Source organism: Anser cygnoides, chromosome 17, assembly GCF_040182565.1.
Source record: "Anser cygnoides isolate HZ-2024a breed goose chromosome 17, Taihu_goose_T2T_genome, whole genome shotgun sequence".
NCBI classification, from domain to species: domain Eukaryota; kingdom Metazoa; phylum Chordata; class Aves; order Anseriformes; family Anatidae; genus Anser; species Anser cygnoides.
In genome coordinates this window covers 3,508,634-3,533,928 of record NC_089889.1, presented here as the reverse complement: position 1 = coordinate 3,533,928, position 25,295 = coordinate 3,508,634, and the positions used below count along the sequence as shown (strand labels likewise).

General features: G+C 48.2%; 1 protein-coding gene across 12 annotated transcripts in view; it reads left to right on the top strand.

Moving 5' to 3' along the window:
* PITPNM2 (phosphatidylinositol transfer protein membrane associated 2) overlaps positions 1-25,295 on the top strand; it is a 132,862-nt gene that overhangs the window by 37,946 nt on the left and 69,621 nt on the right. Inside the window, exon 3 of one of the 12 annotated variants that reach the window (XM_066979223.1) lies at positions 2,090-2,234. The exons of 10 other annotated variants lie outside the window; for them this stretch is intronic. The gene's annotated coding sequence lies outside the window, so the exon portion shown is untranslated. Of the gene's footprint in view, positions 1-2,089; positions 2,235-9,126; positions 9,277-25,295 lie in introns of those variants that run through there. One more of the 12 variants, XM_048073699.2, reaches the window with a different exon arrangement.

The window sequence follows — 25,295 nt, the reverse complement described above, 5'->3', positions numbered from 1 at the left end:
GGCAATATGGCAGTTACAGGGGGAAAATCTTAACAGAAGAAAAAAGGTTAGTTTACAGTTGAGCTAATGAGGAAAGGAATTAAGAAGATACAATAGCAAATTTCTTGACTTGTCTTTGTATTTATTATTTACTGTGTTCCCTGAAGAGAAGTCCCCTTGGCACGTTAAGCCCCGAGCAGAGGCCGTGTCCAGCCCAAGCTGCGGGCTGGGGAACACGGCGAGGAAGCGTTGAACCCTCGGCACCGCTGCCCGAGCACCCTGCATCGTGCGTCCTCCTCTGTGTTTACTTTGTTCTGGGCAATCTGTCTCCTGTGACAATACATTAAATATCTAAGCTCTCTAGATTGTGTGCTTTTATTTGTTTTTGTTTGGTTTCTACCTTGACTTTCCTCCTCCTGTTAGCCCCAGTAAGCTCGGCTATTGCTCGTGTCGCGTATGTGGCGTTCAGCCTCTCCTACCCTCTTCCTCTCCCGCTGCGACAAGAGTAGCTGTTTGATCATTTTCGTTAAGAATCTTACCTTTGCAACTGCAGCCTTCTGGAGGAAAAAAAAATACACCAAAGCCAAAGAAATCCCCTAAACCGTAAAAAAAAAAAAAAAAAATAACCAACGAGGCTTTGAAGAAACCTCGATTCCATTTAAATACATAACACACATGCTCGGGCTTTCTCTCGGTACCTGCTATCTAATTTCCCTTCTCTCAATAGCCCTGAATAACGCAGGGATCTTTTCTCTGTTTGAGCTTCGCTGTTTATGAATAGAGCAAGTCTTATCTGGAGCCTTGTGAATGCTTACAAGTGCGAGGCGCGCTCAGATGAACAATGTGCATAAATAGCGAGTAGTTGAAGGACCAGGTCCTCGGAATAACAATTGCCAAGAGCTGACCCTGTTGAATACTTGATGCAGCAAATGGCTTTCGTGCTTGCCAGCTCTTTGGTTGCTGGCTCTGGCTGGGGTAAGGGGAAACCTGCAGGTTATGGGATTTGTCCCGCGGAACGGGGTTCAGCCGGGGCTGAACTCAAGGTGATCTCCTTCTCCTGAGTCTTGCTGCTCTTTCCAGGCTTTCAGTAGGGTGATCTTTAGAAATGGTGCTGAGGGCACCTGCATTAGGGTGGTGATTTATTTTTGTCTATAATCAGTGTTGCTGGCGGAGTTATCCTCCCGCTGCCCTGCTTTCTCCTTTACATCAGGCTGATTTTTCAGGAGTAATCCTCGGTGCGCTCACCTACAAAAGGCTCGCAGGGCTGGCTCTGGCTTTGACACGATCCTCTCTAATGCCCTTCCTCCTCTTACTGCAGCCCTCCTGTACATGTTTGCTGTACCAGATGTCAGCATCACACTTGACATTCCTCTGTATCCCTGAGCTGTAAGGGAGAAGGCAGGAGAGCTCGTTAACCTGTGCAGGGCTGCTCTGAAAGGGGAGAGAGGGCCAAGCTGTGCCTGCACGACAAAAGCATCTCCTCTAAGCACTTCCCAATCCTTCAAGGAAAAGGTCGCAGCAGTACAAAGTTGTTGCTTATTTAATTACTGTTACCACACCGTGTGTTTAGGGCAGCATTTTAAGTGTCATTGGCACATGGGATTTGGCAAACTCATTACTTACGTCCTGCTTGCAACAATTCCTGGGTCTTCCTGGCCCTACCTGTGGAAAATAACCCATTTATGCCATCTTGAAAGGAGGGAGAGGAGGCTCTAGAGAGAGCCTGCTGAGGCCAGGCTGTTTCAAAATGGGTGGTGCTGTTGCTGAAGCTCTCATTTTCTGCTGGGTGCCTGGGACTTTTGTTAGCCTAAAAGATCTGATGCACTGCTTTCGGCGCAGGATAAGCACAGAAGTGCCCTTAGCTGCGTTTCCAGGAGGCAGCTAACACGCACGCCCGTTATCTCTGTAACATTTCAGCGATGATAAGGCATCTGTAGCTCTTTCCGTGACACAGGTTAGCAAATCCAGCAGCAGCCCTTTGCCTCGACCGTGCCTGCCTCGCTGCCGCGTTCTGTGGCACTGCTTTTTGGCCCTGCTGCAGAAAGTGGTGTGTAGCGGGCACAGTAGGATGTGGTGACGTAGAAATTAAACACAAGTTCTCGCACTGCAGACTTGTTGGACGCCAGCTCCTCAGCTTCAGTCTTCCTTGGTCATCCCTGTGCTCGCCACCTGCTTCTCATCGAGGACGCAGGCCAAAACGTGTCACTTCTTTGTTCTGATGGAAGCCTTTTGTTCTCCCCGTGCACATTATGTAGGTAAGTTCCACCCTCTCCCTGGGGGAGGAGAGACATGCTGCCAACATGCACAGGGAGCACAGTACGGGGCCGGAGGGCTGCCAAGGAAATTGAAGCCTGGTTGGGAACAGCCGCAGCTTGACTTGGACACAGGCAATGTGTCGATCACACCACAATTAAGATATATATCTCTGCGGGGTGTTTCAGGTACTGCCCTAACCAGTGCAGCTTTGCTGTTAATGCTGACCTTTTCCCTGTCCAATGGGCCATCCATCTGCAGCACCCCCTGGAAAGGTACAAGAGAAGTGTATCCTGACACCTGTTGCCAAAAAAGGCCCCCTTTCCCCCTGCTGTAGGCTGTCTTTTGTGATGTTTTCCAAATGGCAACCCTAAGTATGCAAAGATGCGCGTGTTTCTGTGAGCACAGCTGCTGCTCTTGACCCATCTGCCAGAAATTCTGCTCTTCAGACACAGCTTGCTTCCTCCTGATGTCTGTCTCCCTCTTCCATTGGAAACAAACATTTTAACACAGCTTTGCTTAATGCAAAAGAACAACGAACTCTCCTTTTAAGGGCATGTTTCAGAGCACGAGCGTGTCTGAGGATGGGCTGAATCCCCTGTCAAATGGGTGTTTTAGTTTGGACAACTGTACAAAGTATCTGTCGCCGTGGGAAATCTCTTCTTCCACTGCATAGAAATTCCTTGAGCAAGTGTGTCTGGGCGATGCCTAACCCAGTTAGTGTAGGATGAAGCTTCTTCCATTCTCTGTCCTCCCTGCTCCAACAAAACCTGGGTCCCTGCTTCAGCTTTAACGGGAGATGAGCGTTGCACTTTTCTCAGCAGCACAGCTGGTGCTGGTAAAGGTGAAAGACCAGCAACTCATTCCACTACTTAAAAGAAATGGGGTGCGGGGGAGAAAAAACACACGCACACAACCCACAGACCACGACCTTGAGTGCAGACTGCTTTTCCAACACCTGCCTCTCACCTCTGCTCGACAGGGCACGTAACTGAATTAGGGAGGGCCTGGATCACGCAGTCAGGCGTCTTCCCACATCACGGGCTTCTTGCTGCCAAGGACGTGCTCGTGAGACGTCCTCTAATTCGGTTAGAAATGCTCTTCCAGGAACTGTTATCATTAGAGAGGTTGAGATTCTGGAAACTGAGTGGATGCAGCCGTACAGGATAGTTAGCCCTTCCCTGAGTGCTAAAAACGTCTCTGGAGCGAGCTGCGTCCTCGTCCTGGTCTGGCTGCTGCTCTGGTGGCTGGGGACAGCGAGCTGTGTGCAGCTTCCCCTTCCTCTTCCCCTTCTTCTTCCCCTTCCCCTTTTCCTGGCCAGAAGCTGGAGCAGAGCGAGCTGCTTCCATCCCGCTGCACCTCTCTCCTCTTCGCCTTGCTGGTGCGATGACTGCAGCTTCTTCACCGAGCCAGCCAGGCAGCGTGGGGGCTTCTCATCCCAGCGGTTCCATCTCTGATGCGCGTAGGTCCCGCTGGACGGATGAAGATTGCTTTGGTTGATAGCGAGCGTTGCTGTGCCTGGATTTTAACAAAGCGAGCGCCTGATCGTGGCTGGGCTTCCTGCCTTACGGGGCCGTGCCTTGATGGGGAACAGGGAGAGACACGGGAGGAAAATCAGCAACCCCCGTTGGGCTCTCCCACTTAGCACCTCTTAACTCTGCTGCGAGCTTTGTCTTGTGGGCTGTACAGTCTGCTTAGCCACCTCTGCCATTCAGTGTGTGCTTTTTTATTTTTTAAATAGAGGAGCGAGTGTGAAAGAGGAGCAACAACAGCTTCCTAAGCTCGAGGAGCAGCGCGGGAGGCGAGCAGCGGCTCCGGGGCAGCAGCCGTCGTGCCCGTGAAAGAGCTTCCTGAGCGCCCGCTGCCTGCGGGATGATGCTGCATCTGCTGCTGCTGTGCCCAGAAAATATCTGGGCCTCTTTATTGTAATCGTGTTTGTGCATTCAGACCAATTTTGATGGTTATGAAGGTTCAAAAAATCCCAGAGATCTTAATAAGCTAATTTGGTAACTGTTTGTGGCTTTTGTTGTTCCTCTTTGTTGTGAGGACAGAACTGGTTTGTACTGATGAGTGCTGCATGAAAATTATATTATTAGTAATTACTGGTAATTTCTTGTCTGGAAGCTTCAGGTTTGTGGGAGCACTTAAATCCATTTGCTTCTGTATTCCCTCTGGCTTTGCAGTAATGTCTCTCGGCACCGTGTACCTCAAGACACTTCAGCAGTTCCCTTTTCTCCATGGCAACTTACCGTGGCGGTTCCTGTATCGCAGAGAGCCACTTTTCCCTTTTTGTGCCTGAACGTGGCTTTTCTGCCCGGAGTGTGTCCCCAAACCGGGCAGGCTCCTGGGGCCGAGGGGGCAGCACCGGGCCATGCCTCGGGGAGAGCACGGAGGGACCAGGGCAGGATCCCCCGGAGCATCACGTTTTCTCCTTCCCCCCCCTAATAAATTGTCATTTCTATTTTTTTTTAAAGCACGGTGTGGTAATGTAATTGGTTCTGTCAGCTGGCAAAGCTAAGGATTAGTCACAGTGGCTTGTTTGCTTTCCTTCTAGAGAAGCTGGCATAAAGGTAAAAAGGGAAAAAGCGTGCCATTATGCAAAAATCCCTGGAAAAAGCCAACCCGAAAAAGCCAACTTTTGAGAGAGAAATGGAGTATTGCTGTATTTGCTCTGCACGCAAGCATCACCTGGCTATTTTGTCTCGAATCCCTATTTTAGGTTTAAATTAGGGATGCTTCTGATTTTTTGAACTGGGTGTTGAAGGTAGCCTTGCCTGGCATAGCAAAGTGAATGGAAATAAATGGAATTACGGCTCGCTTGTTAACTCTGAGAGGTGGGTTTTCCCTGTATCAGGTATTGAGTCCTTTCATCAAAGAGCATCTTCAGAACGAGAACCACCTTTACCGTAAAACGAAAACCATCCACTCAGACTGAGACCAGCAGGTGGCCTCCCCACAACCCGTGCCTTCGGGCTTGGTTTGGTTCCTGGCATCCCAGTTCCTTCTAACCATGCCTCCATCTCCTTCCCTTCCATCTGCCCAAGCCTGGCCCACGTTAGCCTCAGCCTGGAGGAGCCAGACCAAGGGAACCATGGCCGGGGGCGAGAGGAGCAGCCGGGACGAGGGCAGCCGAGGGTGGGTGGCCACGGCCCCACGGCAGCTCCGAGGAGGTGGGCTGCAACCCCCCCGAGAGCACCCAGCGAGTGTCTCCTGTGCGTGGTAGCCCCTGCGGCTGCTCCGGGCCTGTGTGAAACCAGCAGCCAGAAAGAACAGTGGCTTTTTTTGCCCTTTATTTATTTATTTTATTTTATATTTTTTTTTGGCACTTCATGCAGCGCTGAATAGAGTTGGAGTAAGTTCACCTACATTTCGGACCCGTTTGTTTTTATTTAAGGTGAAATTCTCACAACTAGATATTCCCGATAAATTCTGGATTTCTTCCTGGTGTGAGGTAACGAAGGGGGGGCTTTGTGGGGTAAGCCTTGGCTCCTTAGTCCAGGTAATGAGGCGGCAGCAACTTGGGTAACGCGTGTCAGCATCCTTCGGCGCCTTTTGGTTGGGAAGACGGCTGAAGTCGAAGGGTAAACGGCTCGTTCCTCAGCAGCGGGCTCGTGGTCCAGGTTGGGTTTATATTTGTAGCTTTGAGTTTTGTTTTTATTGGCCGAAGAAACGCTTACGCTCTTCTCGTGCTCTGTGAACTCAGCTGCCGTGCCCGTCAGTGCCTCCGTGCTGGGAGAGGGAGGAATGTGCGTTAGTCTGCGTGATGGCAGCGCCTGCCTGCTTTCGGAGGCTCAGACTCCGCGGTGTGTAAGACTTTTAAGTGCCAACACATCGGCAGAGGGACGCGAAGCTTCCTTCTGGCCCGGAGAAGCCATGGGCGATTCGCTCCAGTTTGGAAAGTAACAGCTTCTGGCTGGTTGCTCCGTGTAAACACCGCGCGTTATTTCTTTCTTTCTGAATTGATTTCCCCCCGCTGCCCCCCCGCCTTTGCAAGCGATATTTAACAGCACATGGAAAATGTGACTGACCCCTAAAGGTCAGCTCGGAGTTTACCATTCTGCTTTTATTATCCCACTCGTCAGAGAACACAACGTATTTGCTTTTTCGTGTATACCTAATTTTTTTTTTTCCACGTGCGAATTTTAAATAGGATTTCTGTAAAATATGGTGGCAGTAAAGCTGTTCCCCAGAATGTAATTTACTGTATTTTATAGCTTCTGCTGATCTTTTTTTAGTTTCTTGCTAATGATGATGATATCGATTGGAGCATGGAATTTTTACGCAGCTGAAAGGCAAGGTTGTGCCATTACACAGGGCTTTTTTTAAAGACTCTCATACAATAATAAACATATACAGGCAGCAGTTACCAGAACTCGTTATTAAATAGCTGTAAAGCCTCTAACAAGACAAACCATTTAATGTATTGGCTTGTTTAGTGTCTTTAGCTCTGCTTTGGATGAAGTGGCAGCTCGAGTGTATCTTTAGAAACTAATTCCAGAGAAAAACGCACCCGTCGGGCTGAAGTATTTTTCAAGACCCAAAAAGCAGTCCCGTTTTTTTCCTAGGCGGAAAGTCATGTGCTGTCTGTGAAGGGTGCTAGCAGGGAAGCTTTGGCTTGCCAAAGGGAAGAACGGGGGCAGTCGGCTCACAGCAGCACAGCCCCGATAGGAGAGCGAGGTGCACACGTCGCACGCGTGCTCGTGCAGCTCCCCGTTCGATGCCTGGCGCGCTTCATAGACTCGTACGAGCCGAGCGGAGAGAACGGCGAAGCCTCGGTGGCGTGCAGGGCGCACACGAGCCGAGACGTGTGCCTGGAGCCAGCGACGTTAATTCGAGGTGCGCTGGGTCTGCGAGCCCTGCCGGCAGCTTCGCCTCGTGCCACGGTAAGCGACTTGGCTTTTTATTGCACGCTGAGGGTGTTTGTCACAGGGATTTCTGTACCGTCCCGCCGACAGCGACGCGAGGATCTTGTTGTCCTTTGAGCTGACGAGCCTGAACCAAACCTCCCTGACCTTTTGGGAAATGCTCGCGTGCAGATTTGCTCTCGAACCTCGTGGAGTTCGGCGTGGCTTTTCCTTCTGGCTTTTGTAGGAAGGTGCTGGGGTGTGCGGTCGGTTGAGCTGAGCACCAGGCAAGCTGGGGATGTTTTTCCTCTGCCTGGAAGGGGTTGGAGATGCAGCAGGCATCTCAGCGAGTGATTCAGTTTGGAACAAACAGCCTCCTTCCGTGCATGTTTGCGTTGCTCCCAGTAGAGCCGGCTCGCTTCTGCCAAGCACTGGAATGTGACTGGTTTCCAGAACAAGAGCAGAGCATCCTGAATTATTTAAAAGCCATCGCTTTCTTGACTGATTTTTTTTTTCCTTGATGTCACATAACACTTCTCTGGAGTAGGCAAGTGTGTAATGGATCATACTTAAGCTATTTTTTTGCTGGGAGTGGCTTATTAGCTTGCAGCTGAAAATGTGTGCACCTGGTAGTAATGTTATTTTTTAATTTTATTTTATTCCTGCTCTCAGCAGGGAGGTTGTTTGACCGAAAGAATCAATTGCTTCCATTACACTTTCCCCAGTATCTATTTGCTTAATCAATCCCACGTATATTCTGGAAGACTTTACCCAATCTTGGAAAAAGTTAAGGAGGTTCCTTTATGTTTGGTGACACATTAACGGCCAAAATACCCCTGCAGATAACAGGGAGCGCTGCTTGGAATGCTCAGCAAGTTTGTCCTCTGAAATCTCCCCACGGGGTATGCGTGGTTATTCCCGTCAGACAGCGGGAGGGACTGAAACCTGGAGGAAATTAATGGCACGCTGAACAAAGTGTGGCACTGCTCTTAATAACTAAAATCGTGAAAGCCAGAACTCCTTCGGCTTTGATCTGATGCTTTTTAAAAAGCCAAATTTTCTCCCCTTCTGCCGCATAATGCTCCGGATGGTCAGCCCCTGCATCAGGGATGCGTAGTGGTGTCAAGTGGGTCTCGCCAAGTTTTGTTGGCATCGATGTGATGCTAGCTCTTACCTCTGAGTGCCCGCTCTGCTGCAGAGCTGGGGAGGACCTCGCGCGCGTGTGTTTTTCCCTCCAGAATTACTTCACCAAGTGTTTTTCTCTTGTCAGCTTTTTGAGGCTTTTCTCTTTCCCGCTGTGGTTTCTATGGAAATGTCATGGGTTTGGGCGGTGTGTAGTAACCCTCCTGACTGCAGCACAGTCACTCTCTGAATCGCTTAGCTCGTGCTAAATTTGTGCCTGAATCATGCTTCGGGAAAGGGGCAGAGGGTGCTTGACATTAACATTCGGAGTGCCTAAGGTCGCAGTCACTGGCGGTGCCACTTACAGACTGCAGTCCGAACCTGACGCCTCCTCCATCCCGTCGAGTTGAGAAGAGTAAGCCAAAAAGCAGCTTGGGGATGGTTGCTGTGCTCTGCAGCCCCTGGTGCTGACGCCTGCTCGGAGCAGTCCCGGGGAGGACGTTGCTGCTCTGGGAGTGGAAGAGGACAGGGACCGGTGTGGCTGACCCCGAGCAGCGTGTTTCTGTCCAGGGAAGGGTTTGTCTCTGCCGCCTTTCGCAGAACTGCTACGTGCCAGAGCATCTGAGGGAGCTGAGGGAGAGTTCTTAGCTCTCTGCACAAAGCTAAATGCATTTTGAAATAAAAACTGATGGCATTTCTTTCCGATACCCCTAGTTTGAGCACCAGCAGTCCCTTCGACAGCATTTCTCGACACCGAGAGCAGGGCAGCGGAGATATTTGAGCTCTGCCTGCAGGAACAGGGCTGTGTTACAGGGGAAAAACGAAGCACCTTGTGTTCCAGCAAAGCAGTAACTTCCTGTTCACAAAAAAAAAAAAATGCACGTGGTATCCTCTAGCTGATGGTCCCGTGTCGAGCAAGGCTTTTCGCCACCTCCCAGCTGAGGAGCCACAAGTGCCCCGCTCGCTGCTGCTGTCGCTGCATGCGCTCGTCCTCCGTGCCCCCTCGGGGAGCTGCTTCCAAGGAGTGGGGGTGGCAGATCACCCAGGTGCCTCCAGCTGCCGGGACTGAGCTCCGAAGGTATGCGTTTAGTTAATTAACCCCTTTCACTTTGAGTGAGAGTACAAGTGGTAATTAGCGTTGGTCCGTGGGTACCTCACAGCCTGAATAAGGAGCCCAGGTGGGATTTCGGAGGCGTGCCTTTGGTGCCACCGCTGTGCCGCGCAGCTCGCTCTGTTCCTTTGCGTTGGACCTTCAAAACCTCCTCGCGCTCGCTGGCTTTCTCCCCGTGGGTGTCCTCAGGCTGGCAGCACTTCTGAAGGAAGATGTGTTGGGCCACCGGGGAGGGAAGGTGCTGGAGAGACACAGCAAATCGTCCCTTCTGCCCTTGCAACCTCCCCTCGCGCAGCACCGAAGCACGTTGCTTTGGGTGAGGAGCGGAAGGTTTCCTCCCGGGGGTTTCGGTAGCCACTCGCAGGAATGCTCTTTGAAGGCATCGCAGGAGGTGTGGATAAAACGAGAGGTTTTAATGCGTGCTTTTACTGCGTCCTTCTAGCAAAGTGTTTTCTTCAGTAGATGTGACAGGCTGACCCGGGCTCCCAGCAGGGCTGAAGGAATTTGTCTCTAGTCCCAGAGGAGCCCAGCACTGGGACGTGTTCGGGAGGCTGACGCTGCTCGCTTGTTTGGAAAATCTCCGAGGTGATTGCCAGGGGGAGGAATCTGAGAAAATTGTTTCCTTCTCCTTTAGATACGGTCAGTGTATAACTGTTTGGCTAATCTGATCATCACAGTTTACCTGGGATGATAGATAGCATCAGCTGTGGTCTGGTTTTGGGGCCCTTTTGTGCTGCAGGAGCGCATGACCTTATTTTGAAAGCATAAAAATTCTTGCAGGAACAAACACCTTAAAGAGGAAAACGGAGATTTCTCTGCTTTTCCCCATGTCAGGCCTTGGAAATTCAGTCGTTATCCTGTAACACAGCGCGGTTAGAATCCCAGCTTGTCAACATGAAACTGGAAAATATTTTCAGCTCAAAATAAACTCTGCAAGAATAGTTTCCATGTTATCCCCTCTTCAGAGGAAAGCTACTGGACTTTAGTCCTAAATAAAGATTCTGGCCAACTTTGGCGCTTTGAGAAGCGGAGGTGGTTGTCCTAAATTCGACTGCTGCCTTCACGAGCCTGCTCGTATGGGGTGCTCAAAGCTTTGATGCTTGTCACTGAACCCGAGAGGGTCTGTGCTGGTGGTCAGGTAGCGCTTGCCTGGGGGGGAGCACACAGATTTGGGGACAGCCCTGGGGCTGGGGCTGGGTTTTGGCCTTTGCTGCGCCCAGGGAGCAGCGCGGGTGAAAGAAAGGCTGAAGTAACATCCACGTAGTTGTCTCTTTGCACACTTGCTTCATGCCTTTCTCTGCCCTCTGACAACACAAGGCGATGGAGCAAGTTTCGCGTTGGCTTCTCGGTGTTGCTGGTGCTTTCGGTCCTTTTAAGAGAGCGGTTTGGGTTGTGTAAAATGTGCGAGGGAAGGATTCCCAAAAGGTGCATGACGAGCAACCATCGGTTGGCAAGTCGTTTTCAAAGCTTGCCTGTGTGCTTTCTACCTTCTTAGTCCTGCTAGAAAGAAAATAATACATTAACCTGTGCTCGAGAAGGCAGCGATTTGTTTGATTTTGGTCCAGTCAGACCCATTTATCTGGTAAGTTGGAGATGCTTCCAGTGGTTTATTCAGCAGTAAATCGCCCTCAGAGCGGCCGTCTGAGCAGTGCTTGCTCCTGCTCTCTGCTGCCAGGGCTGTTGGGACCGTGCCGAAGGTGACGGACAGTCCCCTGAGATTGTTCTCTTCTAGCTTCAGTGCTCAACGGGGATTGACTGCGTTACTCATTCGTGAGGCCTATTTAGAAGTAGTAATTCTGGTTAGGTTGGAATTGGAAGTTTTCTCTCACACTAGCTAATTATGGCTATTATGCTCTATTGTCGTTATTGTCACTCAAAGTATTTTTGAAAATTAAGGGTGAAAAGTGACTGCATAACAAAAAAAACTCATCAGCGAGGCTCCCCGAGCCTATTGTGAGTCACCCTTGCTGATTTCAGTGACAAAAATAAGTTTTCTTTTGCAGCCGTAGACTCCTGCGAGCGCTGCCAACCCTCAGCGCAGGAGCACAGGCCCGAGTTTGCTCTGGCTTGTGCTTCGGGCTGTCACCAGCACGCCTCCAGCCCAGGCTAAGATGTTAAGCTTTTTACAAGCTTTTGGAGGTTTTTGATCTTTATCAGTTTATTAAAAATGCTGAGGCTGTCTGGTGCTGTCCTCAGGAAGGAGGGGCAGCTGCTCGTTGGCAAAAGCTCCTGCTTTAGTGGGAGAGCAGAGAGAATAAGCTTCTGGGTTCTGGTTGTTGATGTCGTCTTAACGTTTTTCTGCTTTCTTCCCTGATCTTTTCTCTGTAAAATTACACTGAAGTTGTGGTGAATGAGTGGAAAACATCAGTAGGGCAGATGGCCTGTGGTCTCCGGCACTTATCTTCAGGAGAAGAGCAGCGAGGAGAGTGGTTAGGACCTCGTACTTCGTGCTTCTTGGGGAGACGTGAGGTCAGCAATTTCAAACTACCCTTTTCTGCTCCTTCCTGCCACTTTTTTTTTTTTCTACTTGCTTTGTTTTTGCAAGGAATTGCCTCCAACAGAGGTCAGGGACGTGGGCCAGCTTCTCGGCCACAAGGTGCCACGGCTGCACAGACCCCACTGGAGCTGTCGGTCTGGGCGAGCCGAAGAGCTGCCCTCAGCTCCAAAGTTCTTCAGTTCAGGTATCGATGCTGTGATCCCCTCTCCTTCCAGCTGGCGTGCTGTGCCTCAGATAGCGTTCCTGCTCCTGGTAGGAGACAGTTTTGTCGCGTTATGCTAAGATTTAAGCCTGCCTCCAGCAGGCTGGGGTTTGGGAAAAGCTTCCTGTATGGGCAGGGAGGATACAAGTAGCTGCTCGGGTGAGTTATCGGCATCCTTGACGCATGCAGTGTGTTGCTCTCAGACACCATGCCCAGTGAGATGGATGGTGGAACTGGTGTACATTGGTGATTTTTCTCTCTCTTTTTTTTTCCCCTGATCTCCCTCCAGCATTTCTTCCTCCCCTGGTGGCTTGGTGCCCTGCCTGCACCTGGGGGTGTGTTGCGAAGGCCCCCGTTGGGTGCAGCTGAATTCCAGAATAAGAAAACAAATATTCACTGTGCTGAGGAGAGGTGGAGGAGTACAAACATGTTAGTAAATCACACAGATGAAGCCATAAGTCAGTCTGAGATGAGCTTGGCTTGTCTCAATTGCATGACATAAAACTAGAAACATCTATTGCACACCCGAGCAACTGAGATGATCTTTTAGAAATGGTGTGGATTTAGGAAAAAAAAAAATTGTTAGCAGGGTGTCACTAAAAGTATGGATTGTTAGTGCTGCCGTTGCTTGTGCTTTGCTTTTCTTTCTTGTAATTAGCAGGACTGGTATTTTTAGGATAGCTTTGCAGCTTGTCTATTTTCTGCCAAGTTGGCTAAAAATGTTGGTCTCACGTAACACAAAAAATATTCTCTTGGAAACCGATGCTGTATATATCCTGAACTTCCCCTTCTGCTGATGTCTGGATCCGTTCCTTAGAATTACAACAGCAGGAGCTGGGGGAAAGGTGTCCCTTGTATTGAAGCCCGTGCATATGGCTGTTACAGCCTTAAACACAGCTGAATAGTTTTTGCAGATAAAGCCGATAGACTGGAATGTTTTTGTTTGCTTTAGCTTTTGGGTGGTATTAGCCTTAGTTGTAACCTCTTTCAGTTTCTGTTATCTTTTATAGGGACTTCCTGGAGCTCTGATCCTGCAGTGAAATCCGTGCAGACTGATTCTTTCTGCGCGGAGGTCTTAGGTCTCAATAATGCGCCCAGCCACCGCGCGCGGCTGTGCGGCCGTACTCTTCTTGTGCGGTGCCTTCCTCGACACAGCCCAGTCCTCCCTGCTGGCGTCATGGTGTGGGGGCTTTTTGTTGTTGTTATTTATTTTAGGGTTGCCCTGGCAGGAGCTTTTCTCTGCTAATGTGTCTCCTGCCTGCGTTCGCGGTATGTCTAGGGATACATTTCTCTAAAGGTGCTGAGTGGAGGGTGCTGGTGCTGTACTGCAGGGCTGTGGCTGCTGTCCTGCCTGAGCTCTGACCGCTAGGAGTTATCCTGCTGCCAGCCCGCCCTGCTGCGAGGTCTGTGGAGCATCAGTGGTGGTTAAAACAACCACGCAGAACAACGCATCCACCTCTGTGTTATATAGGTGAAGAACATCCTTAATCCAAAAATTCAAGATAATGGCAACAGAAACTTGTGGTAAAAGCAGAAATTGCTGGATGTCCCCTTTTCAGCTATACCCTCCAGTTCCAGACGGGCTGTGCAGTGTTACGGGGCAGTTCCTTGGGTGGAAAAGGCGTTGGGAAAAGGCAGCCCTAGTCTCCTCTTCCAGGTGAGCTCCAGCTCATGGGCATGCCTTTGCCTTGTGCGTTGTGTAAGAGGACCCAGGGGTTTCCTGCCTGACACTTGCTCCAACTGCTTCTATGTGGTGTTGCAGTTGGAGTTGCTGGGAACGTGACATCCAAAATGCCATCCAGAACTCGTTAAAAACAAACAGTGTTTGTGTTACTGGTTTCTGGACTTTGCTGTCGTTCAGGGTTTTAGCTTACTGATACCAGCAAAATAAAAGCAAATCTGTGGGAAAGCAGAAATTGAACTTTCAGGCTAATGAGGCTGTATTGTGTTTGACAAATGGGGAGCTAATCTGCTGGAAGAAGGGGAGGGTTGACTTTTAATGAGAAGTTATTAGATGCTGAATAGCTGTTAAATTGCAGTATTAGTAAAAATGGACAGTCGTCTCTAGCTTGTCTCCTATTCTATTAATTGAGAACCCCTTTCATCCATTCTTTTAAAAATTAATTACCATTGTGGAAAACACTTCTTTGACTGTAGCAACTTGATTCAGATTAAATTGGGGTTATGTCATGACTGCTTCCTTTATGGACTTTAGCTGCAATTTATGGGCTCTGTTGATAATACCAACTTCATATATAAGAGCTTAAGACTTCTAAGAACAAGACTAATGAGCTGACATTTTTGTCATAGCGTTTTGAATTGGCAGCAAATAGAAATGAGATGAGAAAACAGTCTGGTGCCTGGAGTGAGAGCACAGCTTTGATTTTCAGTTCAGCTACTTATTTCTGGTCGGACGGTGAGACAGCACTTGCAGGGTGTTTTGGCCTAAACTGCCCAAACTTAACTGTCCCTCGGACTCTTGCATTACCTGTAACATGGAGGTCACTCTTATTGCTCAGAATAATCATCCTCTTTTCTCTTTCCCCTTTTTTTTGTGCCGTATTCTGATCGAAGCTGACATCTCAAGCCCCTTGGCTCTTCTCCTAGATCCCATCACGTTCGCAGCGAGCGAGGAAGGTGGGCAGCGGAGGAAGGTAACCTGCAGGGTTGCAGCAAAGCAAAGCGGCTGCTGCTGGAGGTGGGCAGTGCCTCCTCCCGGGGCCAGGCAGGTCTGGTGCTGCCCGTTAGGGGCCACCACACGTGCGCTCCTGATGTCGCAGTCTAAGAAAGTCCAGATCCTGAATCAGGTCACTGTTTACAAAGCAGATTTATGTCAGATATAAATACAGCTGTAATGCCCTTTAATGAAGGGCATGTGAGGCTCTCGCAAAAGCCGTGCAGCGCTCCTGCTCTCTGACAGCTGACACATGAAGCAGAAATAGTGAGGATGAGAAGTTCTCAAGGCATAAAACACTGGGCCAGACTGGAGCAAGAACTGTGCAGCCAAGACTGGAAACTGCACCAGTCAGGTGAGACAACCTGATGCGTGTGCCTGCCCTGATGGGGCCAGGAGGGGTTTAAGGAGAGAGGAGCTGTGCACGAGGCAGTCGAGGCCTTCAGAGCTGTCCCTGAAATCCGAACTGATGGGATTTGACACTTTCTGCTGTGTGCTCTGCCTCCTCAGCTGTTGTCAGGCTGGAGCAAGGTTTTCATCCCATGTTACTTGTAATGAAAAGGAAAATGTTGTGCCATAAGCCTTCGTGGACTTCTTTTTTTCTGGACTTGTTTTTGTAATGCTTTCTTATAAAGGACACTTTAAAAAAGGACATTCCAGGCAGTTTGGATATTTGATGGGGAATAGAGGAGAAGAGTTTATTTGAACTGGCGTTGCAGGTCAGGAAACAGATTTTTAGCTTTGGTCCTCATTAAGTAGCTTTCCTTTGTTCCACGGGCACAGAATGACTCTTTGTTGTAGGGCACCATGATTGACTTGTGAGGTTTAATGTTTGGTTGGAGAAGACAATTGAAATCACGTTTAATTTGAGGAATTAAACCACACAGAATTCCACACAAGTCCTCAAGGAACATGAAAATCTGCCCTTAGGAAGACTTTCTGCTCGTATTGTTGTACTGAAACCACAAGATGTGGTCTTGGGCAGTTGAATGCTTTGTTACATCCAGAAATTCTCCTTAGGAAATAGCATTGTTTCGATGAGAGGAGTCTGCGTAAACTCAGCCCTTGGATTTTTGAAACTCAGGGGAGTGGGGAGAGGCTATGGAGAGTTCTTCAGCTGAACAGGCCAGAATAAAAGGCTAAAGCAGGAGGCAGGAATTGCTTCAGAGTTTCTCCATGTGGATTTGACAACTGAAAAGTTAGTTTCTTCTGTGATTCCCAAGATGTTAATGTCCCTGTTGGGTTCAGAGCAAAACTTAATTATGTCTGATAACATTATCCACAGCAAGGATTATTTGCACAAGTTTCTGTGAGGATGCTGCTTGAAGGGAGGATTTAACTGTCTTTTCATTCTGGCTGGTTTCATTCCTTGTCACTTAAAGAAACTTTGAGGATATTCGTAGCCCTTGTAGGAGAGGGAGGGATGCAGTTGTGGCCATGCTCGTCCTGAGGGCCATGAAGCCACAGGCTGTGGCAGGCTTCATTCAAGCGACTGAGTCAAGCCCATGGATTGTGCTGGTTATCTGCTTCTTATCTTTCTAAAAAGGAAAGTTCTTGAGGCTTCCAGGCACTTCCCTGCAGCTAGAGGGCTTTAGTCTTTACTTTAGTATTGCAGAATTATGCCAGTTATCAGCAAAACTTGATTTATTTGAGCTCTCTGACTTCCCCTTGTATTTAAAAGGAAAAAAAAAAAAAAAAAGTTTTTACAGAACCCAGAAACTCCTGAATTGGCTCTCACTAATTTTCTTTTGAGTGTTGGGCCAGATCACTTCTCTCTGTAGCTCAATTTTCCCAACAGATGAGGGATAATGATACTTGCCCTAGCTCCTGAGGCCAGGGCAAAGCTTTAATGCGTCTGTGAAGTGCTGTGCAGTGCTTGCAAGGAGCACAGCTGGGCACCAGCCAGGCAGTGCTGCTCTTTTGGATTTGGAGCAGCCACTCCGTGCCGCATACACTCACTCCAGTTGGGTGACTCAGTCAAGCAGTGTTGTTTCCTTCTTTTTTCTTGCCAGAACTTACCTTCGTACCTCCAATTGTCTCTGTAGCAGTGCTCAATGTCTTTGGCTTGTAGTGAATTCCCTGCTTTTTGCCCCTCTTGCAATTTCCCTCCGCTTCAGAGCAGCAGCAGAAAACCCTCTGGGCAGCTCCCAGCCAGGGGGAGTTCAGCCCATGGGTGTCCAGACTGACTGGAGGTGCTCGTGTTCCTTCCACAGTGCCATTTTCTTTCCCTATTTTATTGGATTTTGTTTCACAACGAGTCTGCAAGATGACAGGAATAGTAATTGAATTGCATGTCGAGAAATCCAAACAAGCGCAAGGCTGTATAGCCGGCCCCAAGTTTAATCAGAGGAGAGTTTATAAGTATTCTGTAGAAACACGCTGTACTTTGTGCTCAGAAAAGCTCATGCAGAAGTTAAATATACAAAGGTGCAGCTGGCTTCCCTCCTGGGAGGGACAATGTCACTCGGCGCTGTAATCAGCCTCCGCTGGTCCAATTCTGTCTCAGCACCTGGGTGTTTTATTATGGTCGGCTTTCCTGCAGGTGTCCTCTGCCTTGAGATTTGTGAAGGTTTCTCTGTGTTGGAGGGAATCAGAAGACGGATGGCTGTGGCGGTGGAGAAATAACAGGGCTGTTGAGAAAGTGGTCAGAGAAAAAGAGGTGATTTAAAAAAGCAAAACATAGCAAGTAGGTGAAGACAAATGTGTGGGTTTTTTGCTGTTGTTTGTTTTAAACTAGCACTTTAAATGCTTTGCAGGTATCTCTTGTGGGTGCTTTTTAATTTTCATCCTCAAGGTTTGCTTGCATGGAAGGTGTAGCTGTTATTTGGCTTTTATTTTCCCTTCCAATACCGTACAGCAGTTTTTTGTCGTTTTTTGTCATCTTGTCTCTCCAGCTGTATCTGACTGCAAAGAACATGTTCAATTTGCCTCCTGCATTGTGTCTGTAAAAGTGTCCACTTTCATTTCTTTGCCATGAAAACTTGGTTATTTAAAAAAAAAAAGAAGGCACCAATAAATAGTTTTTTTTTCTTTCCCTCAAGTTTCTAGCTAAACTAATAAATCAAGATCTTATGGGATTTTGAAGGTTACACTGGGGATGCTGATGTCTCGGGCAGATTCCAATTTAACTCCACTCTGTAAAATCAAGAGGTTTTGATTTTTCTTGAGGAGAGAATTTTCTGCAACATGGCTTCATCTCCCTCTGCTTATGCTCTCAGCAAGTGAATGTGGTCCGATGGGTTCATCCGTGTGCCTTTCTCCTTCCCAAGTCCCAGATTCAGTTTCCAGCTCTGGCTATATTTTAAGCGATCACAGCACGTCCCGTGGTGGTTTTTGGGGGTGGAACGGGGCTGGCTATTCCCAGGGGAGGCTGGACGCACGGGTTAACGCTTGGAAGTGTCGCTGGGGTTTCTCATAGCGATGGCTGTCGCAGGCACTCTGGTTTGGAAGAAGCCAGTGGAGCCCCCTCAGTTGACGAGAAGTAGAAATGGAGCTGCAGGCCTCCATCTCGCCTCGTGGCCTCTCACCTCCTGAGGTGCAGGAGGCACGGCGGTGCCCAGGACGATGGCCCTGGGCCTGGGATGGCGACCACGGGTGCTGCGGGCCTTGTTGCTCGGGGGTGACGGGGCGGCAGCGCAGGGAAATGTTGGCAGCCAGCAGCGCTCCAGCAGTCAGTCAGTCGCCGGGCTGTTCAGGGCAGAGCCAGCACCAGGAGTTGTCCTTTGCCATTATGCAAACTCTGTGGGGCATCGTGCCTGGAGATCGCCCCTGGATGCTGATGGAAAATAACTCTTTGCGTTGGGGTTAGCAATCAAGGCTGCTTAGGCCGGGCTTGGATTTTAATAGCTGTAGTGCCCAGTAGTGTGTAATCCTTGGGAAAAGCTGCTCTCTTTTAGGGCTTTAATACTGCCTCGGCTTAGCAAATGCGTGTTCTCTGATGGGAAGGCGGGTCGGCCTCCTCCTGGCAGGACTTTCTCCTCCTGCCAGAAGGCTCCTCATTTACTCCTCGCATGACTGAGTTGTGTCTCCACAGCGGCACGCAGAAATGGCGCTCTCCTCAGTCAGACCTGCTGGCTGGGCTGGTGCTGTGACTCCGCTCAGTCCCTTCCAGCAGCAAGGCGATGGCATTTCTCTTCTGGCAGACATTGCCCCAGGTCCAGGGAACAGCTTCAAAGCCCCGAGTTTTATGGAGGAGCAAGTGCAGTGGCTGGATGGGAGGCCAAGGAAAAGGGCCTGGCCCCATGATGGCCCCGAGCAGCCAAGAGGTAACACAAGTTAAATATGAGTGAGTATTTTTGCTATATGTAGGGACTAGTGAAGTTACTTAACAAAACAGAAACTTCGCCTTTCTTTCATCTTATTAAAAAGTTGAGGGACAAGCAGCAGAAATTACCCAAATTGAAAGGGAACTTAATGCAAGATCCAGTCTGAGTTGGTATGCACTTGGGAGTCGCTGAAGAAATGCAGCGATTTGTTATCTACACCAAAGAAGAAACTCCACCAATCCGTCAGGTAGTTCAGTTTGGCCTCCTCTGCCCCAGCTTGCAATCTGCTCAGCTGAAAGCACCCTGGAAAGCTATAAATTTTGTAGGTTGTTATTAGAGGCTGGGGGTTCCACGTTGTGGTTAGCATTAAGAATGCTTTTCAAAAGCGATAAGACCTGATGGTTTAAAAATGCTCTGTCACTCCGCATGTGGGATGCGGAATGGTAGAGGGAAAGAAATAGCACCAGCCCAAAATGTGCTGAATAATGAACTGAAAATGGTTATTGATTATCCGTGCACCTTCATTATCCCGCTGCAGTCTGAGAGCAGCTAGCAATTCTTTTTTCTTTATTAACCAAAAAACTTTCAAAGGCACTTATGAAATATTTAGTGTAATTATTTCCAAGATCAAAACTCCAAAGAAATTACACAGCCGCAGAAACAGTGTTAATCTATTGATGTTATGGATGAAAGAAGCAGTAGAGATATTAAACATTTACCCCTCTTGTGCAAAATGGCCTCTTACTTTCCATCTCAATTGCAGCGTTGTTCATCAAGCTTCACTGCTGTGTTTGTCTGGCTTCTTGTGCAAGGATCTAGGTGTCATTCCAAGTTTCCTCTGATGGAGTAGGACTTATTTTCTCTTTCCCTATCTTGCCTTTAGGCAAGGCAAATCTCAGCCTAATGAAACCAGCATGAAATATTACGGCGCTATAACACTGACTTTGCAATCATACAGTGTTCCCTCTACGAAATAGTCTTTTAAAACCAGCTATGAATGTTCATTCCCTTTTCCACGTGATATTTTCATAAGTGAGGTAATAAAATGTTATTTCCATCTAGACTGTAACTACTGAAAAACTGGAGTTGTGGTTGATGTCCCCTTTCAGTGTGATAGGGAGCTACAAAGGAAGCAGTCCGGGGTCTGTTCGGTGCTGTCTCAAATCCCCAAATTGGAAATAGACATCTCGTGTCTCAAAGTCAGCTTTAGTGGGTCTGCAGATATTTGGAGGACAGGATAAAAATTCAAACTAACCTTGGGCAATCGTCTGAAATGGGCTATAATTTGGTAAAATGATTGCAAAGACCCATGAATAAACTGTGTAATGGGGAATGACTGGTGTGGTTGCCTTTCTGCGGGAGATGAGATGAGGCTGCAATGGGTTTTGGACTGAGTGGCCATCAGCTGCTTTATGCCATTGGCAAATGTCATGCAGGAATATATATGAGCAAGAGTCATATGAAAGATGTATGAAAGAAACGTTATCCGTTTTCTTCAGGTCTGCCGTGGTGGTGGATCAGTGGGAGGAGGGGTAAAGAAGCAGAAGGATCAGAAGAGGGCTGGAAAATGTGACCCTTGAGGAGAGACTGAAAGTTTGTAATTCAGAAGAAAGACGAGGGAGAGAGGCATATATTTTTCAATATGAAAATGGGATTTGCAGAAGAATAGTTAACTTCTCCTGAGACTGGCACAAAAGGAGAGGCATGAACTGTAGTGAGAATAACTTAGGTTAGGCAGCAAAAGCCTTTTACATCTGTAAATAATCTGCAGACTGAGACTCCTTGGTTCTGCAGCTTGAAGTATATTTCTTCATTCACATTTTTTTCTTTTTTTTTTAGAGAAATAGACCTGGTTCCTGAGCAGCTCTAGCTGTAAGACCACTTGTTTTCAAAGCAGGTCTGAGCACGGTAGGTCTGTGCTCATCCTGGGCACCTTCTGGGGGGCTGCACAGCAGAGGTTTGCAGAGCTCTTGCACCTCAGCCCGGCTGCTCCCAGAACTTCTTACCCTTGAAATTACTGGCATGCATGGTGACTGCTAAGATGACAGAGTAGGAGCTCTCGTGACTTCTTGCTCTTGTCATTATAATAATGTAATTATAAAAAAAATAAGAAAAAAAGAGGGTATGTTGTAGCGTTAATGCAATTTCTAATGCAGCAGCTAATGGAGAGAGAGGTGGATGATGGCTTGAGTTAGATAGGTGAGGTCGTCCCTTGACTCTGGTTCATTCTTTGTCTTTCTCCTGGTTAAATTTTTGTGTCATGCTGCTGCCAGCACTTCTGTGAGCTAGGTGTAAGGGTTGTTCCATGGATCGTGGAGAGCATGGTTATGTTTGGGCTTGTTCTTGGCTTTTCTTTCACTTCTTTAATCCAGGCGAGGTCTTGAAAAACTAGTGGAGACTGCACCAAGTGCTCTCTCTGTTCACTGTCCTCAGTTCCTTCAGGACGAGGGATTGTAGCAACCAAAGGTGTGAGGTGTAAATGCAATAGTCTCCCAGAGCTATCTTAGAAATTAGACATGTTTGGTGTTTAATTTTTTGATTTATTTATTTAACTTGGCCAGCATCCCATCTCCCTGCCGCCACTGTCCATTGAGTGCCCAGACTTCTGCATGGCAGTGGCCTTCAGCTAATGGACGTGTCCCAGATAAAAGCAAAATACTGTCCATCACTGTATGCCTGTAGCGTTGCATAGATTTTCTTTACAGTATTTTATCCCACCCCAGCAATTTTCAGTCTGTTTTCAGCCAACACACTGCAGTTATCACATCGTCAGTGCTTTTATTTTTGTTTCTGTAAGTGTGTGTACACATACGTGTCTATATATACATACATACATAAAATCTATATGACACATCTCTATTTACATGCGTGTGTGTAATCTCTGCCTATTTTCAGCAGGTGACAGTGAGGGACTTGGGCTCGGAGCAGCCGGGGAAAAGCAGGGTCTGCCCGGGTTCTGCAGCTCAGCCAAATGGAGGAGCCTGGCTCTGCGCAAGGCCACCGAACTCGGGGTTTTGCAGCTGCCCTGTTTGTGCAGAGCACAGAGACTACTTGGAAACTTTTAACCTTTAATTTCTATTGCATTCTTTTTAATATTCAGTTTTATCCCTCAGCATCAGCAAAAGGATTAGAGACTGGTTTGTCTTTCCCTCCGAACTCATCAGTGACTTCACTGTGCATATTAGTCCTTTTAATGGCTTCTTTATTAGTTCATTATTGCATAACCTCCAGGCATGGCATGACTTGAAACATTAATTTTCCAGCCAAAGTTCTGCTGATGGACTTTACCTGGTCCCCTTGAAGTCAGCATGTGAGTAGAGGGCTGGCTGCTGAGCACCACTGCAGCATCGCTTGTAAGGCCGAAGGGAGGGAGTCAGGTTTGTGCTTCTCCCCAGATGTTAAAGAAGTAACAGGAATGGAAAATATGAAGAGACGGTACAATATCATTGAATATTTAAGGAGGGAAAAGGGTGTGTAGGTGCTTTGGTGTGGTGTGATGATTTTTTTTTCTTTTTCCCTCTCATTGCTTCAAGCTAGTATTTGGCTGCCCAGTGAACTATAACAAGATTTAATAGCTCCAGTGTAGCTATATTGCATTTGGACCGATTCCATCCTTCTGTTGTAATAAACGTCTGCTTTACAATGAGCTCTTAAATTCTATAAGTGACGTCAAATTGTATCTAATAATGGAAAAAAGATTAAGTGCTGTAAATGCGGGTTGTGTTCACTCTCTGTGCCTTCCTTTTCGAGCAGCGTTTTGTCCTCAGCCCTTTGCACTGCTACCTGCATTTGAAATACCCTGGGGAGCTTGTCCTGAAGCTTACACCTGAGGCAAATTGTTCTCCAGGCATGCTTGCATTTACCTCCTCCTCCTTTTTTATTTTATTTGCTCCCCCTTCCCTTTTTTTTTTTTTACTGACTGCATTGCAGGCTATGGCCGGACACGGTGGAGGCAGGGCAGGAGCCCTGGGCTCCCAGGGCTGGGTGATGCTGTTGTGATGTGGGCAAGTAAATGTTCGCTAGCTTCTCCTTCACTCCTGGACGTGACCTAAACTCAGTCTTGAAACTCGGGTGCGTAAGCATCTGCATAAAAAACTTCTATTTAAAAAAGATGTGACAGATGAGATGGATGATTAAGATGAATGATTACAAAGAACATTACTTACCGACACGGTATCCTTCAATCAGTAATAGCATGAGCTGTGAACTTTTAAGGAACTTTAACATTTAATTTATTTTTTTTTCAAGGCCTGATGAATTTTTAAATCTGCGTAGCTGCCAGTCAGCAGATATGACCGGAGTACTAAAACTGAAAACTGCTGATTTAAAAAAAGCCTGTCTCTTCAGTCTCTTCTGTCTCTTCAGTTTATATATTGCACACGTGCGTGTGTGTGTGAGGGAGAGTTTTGCGTGCAGCGTTGAGTGTTATTGCGAATAATGGTAGCCACAAATAGCCACAAAACAGATTTTATTTATTTTTTTAACCTTTCAGCCAGCCTGTGCAGGGTGATCACTTCAGCAGGGTAGAGAGGAGGGGATTATAAAGCACAAGCACTCAGTATTCATCTGCCTGGAAAGCCCTCATAAACTGTGCTTTCCCCTTGACCTTTACGTGGCGATGGCCATTCCTGTGATCGGAGGAGACAGTCGTGCTCCAGCCGGTCCCACAGTGAGCATCACACCTTCCCAGACGAGGAGATCCTCGCTGTCAGACAGCTGCTGGATGGGGCTGGCAGTCGTGAGGTTGGGCTGGTCGGCATCGTGGGTTGTGCCCTGCAGCACCGCAGCCCTTGCCGCGGGTCAGGTAGGCGCTGGCCAGCCAGGGTTGCTGAGCAGGGTTCAGCAGTGATGCCTCCCAGATGCTAACGGGGAGCTTCTTCTGAGAGGCAGGGAGAGCGAGGACAAATGGAGCTCCTCTGGGATTTTTTGTTCAGGGAAATGAAGGCTGACAGCCTTCCTTGGAAACCGGGGTCGACCACTAAGTGCTGAACGAGAGAGGGATGGACTGAAGGGGTTGAAGGTGAGAGGGAGTAGAGGTTTGATGTGGTAAAGGAGATACTGCTGGCAAAGAGGTGCCAATAAGAGGGGTGATACGGTCAAAATTATAACTAAGGGTCTTTGCAGCAGTGATATTCTGCATGGGTAAGGCTGAGCAAGGCTGCTTTGGGGCCAGCAGGGAGGCTGCTGCATTAATCAAGGTGTGAGTGTTGAGGCTGCCTTTAAAAAATGCTGACTTAAGTCCTAGGGATCTTTTACGTTTCTGCAGCTTCTTCTAATGGCATAAATAAATCAGAGTGCAATATGTATGCAGCGCTTCCCGTTTTGCGAGGGCACTGTATTCTCCTTCAGGGAACTTTGCAGCGGGGTGGTGGTGGCCAGGCTGCTAAGCCTGGTGCTGCTTCCCAAAGGTGCAAGTGTTTGATACGCTTGGGACCAACGCGAACGTCTCTTAAATATCACTTTCTTCAAGGAGGCATTTGTTTGGGGGGTTAAGGAGATGTAGAAAACCCAAAGGAAGTCTTTAGGAAGGTAGGTGAGGACTCCAGGTAATATCTTTGCTTGTCCTTTTACCTTTAACTGTTTCTTACAGGTTTTTGGTTTTTTAATATCTCTCATTTCTCAGTGAAAATATTGCAAGGAAAATTGTACAGTAGCTGAGCTGATGAGTGAGAGGCTTTCTCAGCTTCAAAAGGCAGCACAGCCCTGAGCAGGCAATGGTTTATCAGAGCCTGAGACCGCAGTCCCAGGGCTGGGACCTGCCTCTGCCGCTGGCTGCTGTGTGACCCTCCGTGATGGGTTTTTCTTCCCTAGCGTGAGTCCTTAAACTTTATAATAGTGTAAAACGAGCCTCCAGTGTGAGGCTAGGAAAGCTCATTACAGCCGCTCTCTGCTTCCAGGACTTTATTTCTTCCCTCCTGAACACAGAAACTGGCAGCCCTGGCATGAGGTGTGTTGTGGCTGGAGTGCTTGAGCTCCTTCCAGTCCTAAAAAAGCCTGTGCTCAGCAACCGGGCCACAGAAAAGGAGAGCTGGTCAAAAATCAGTTGTTGAGGTGACAGCTCGGGGAGTCAGCTGGGAACGGAGCAGGAACGGGCCTTTTATAGCCTCAATGTACCGGTGTGAGCGGTTTTCCTGCCCTGGGCCCAGCTGACGTGCAGAGGAGCCAGGATTTTTGTTCTAACGCTCAATTTCCACGCCCTTCAGGGCCAGCCTGTCAAGCCTGGCTGTGGTTTGGCCTCCTGGACTTAAATAGCCCAGTTTAAATACCCTTCACACACTAGCTCTTAGTCCTTAATTGCAAGCTGTCGGTTGTCATCAGCCCTTTGCGACCTCGTTTAGCAACGGGGAG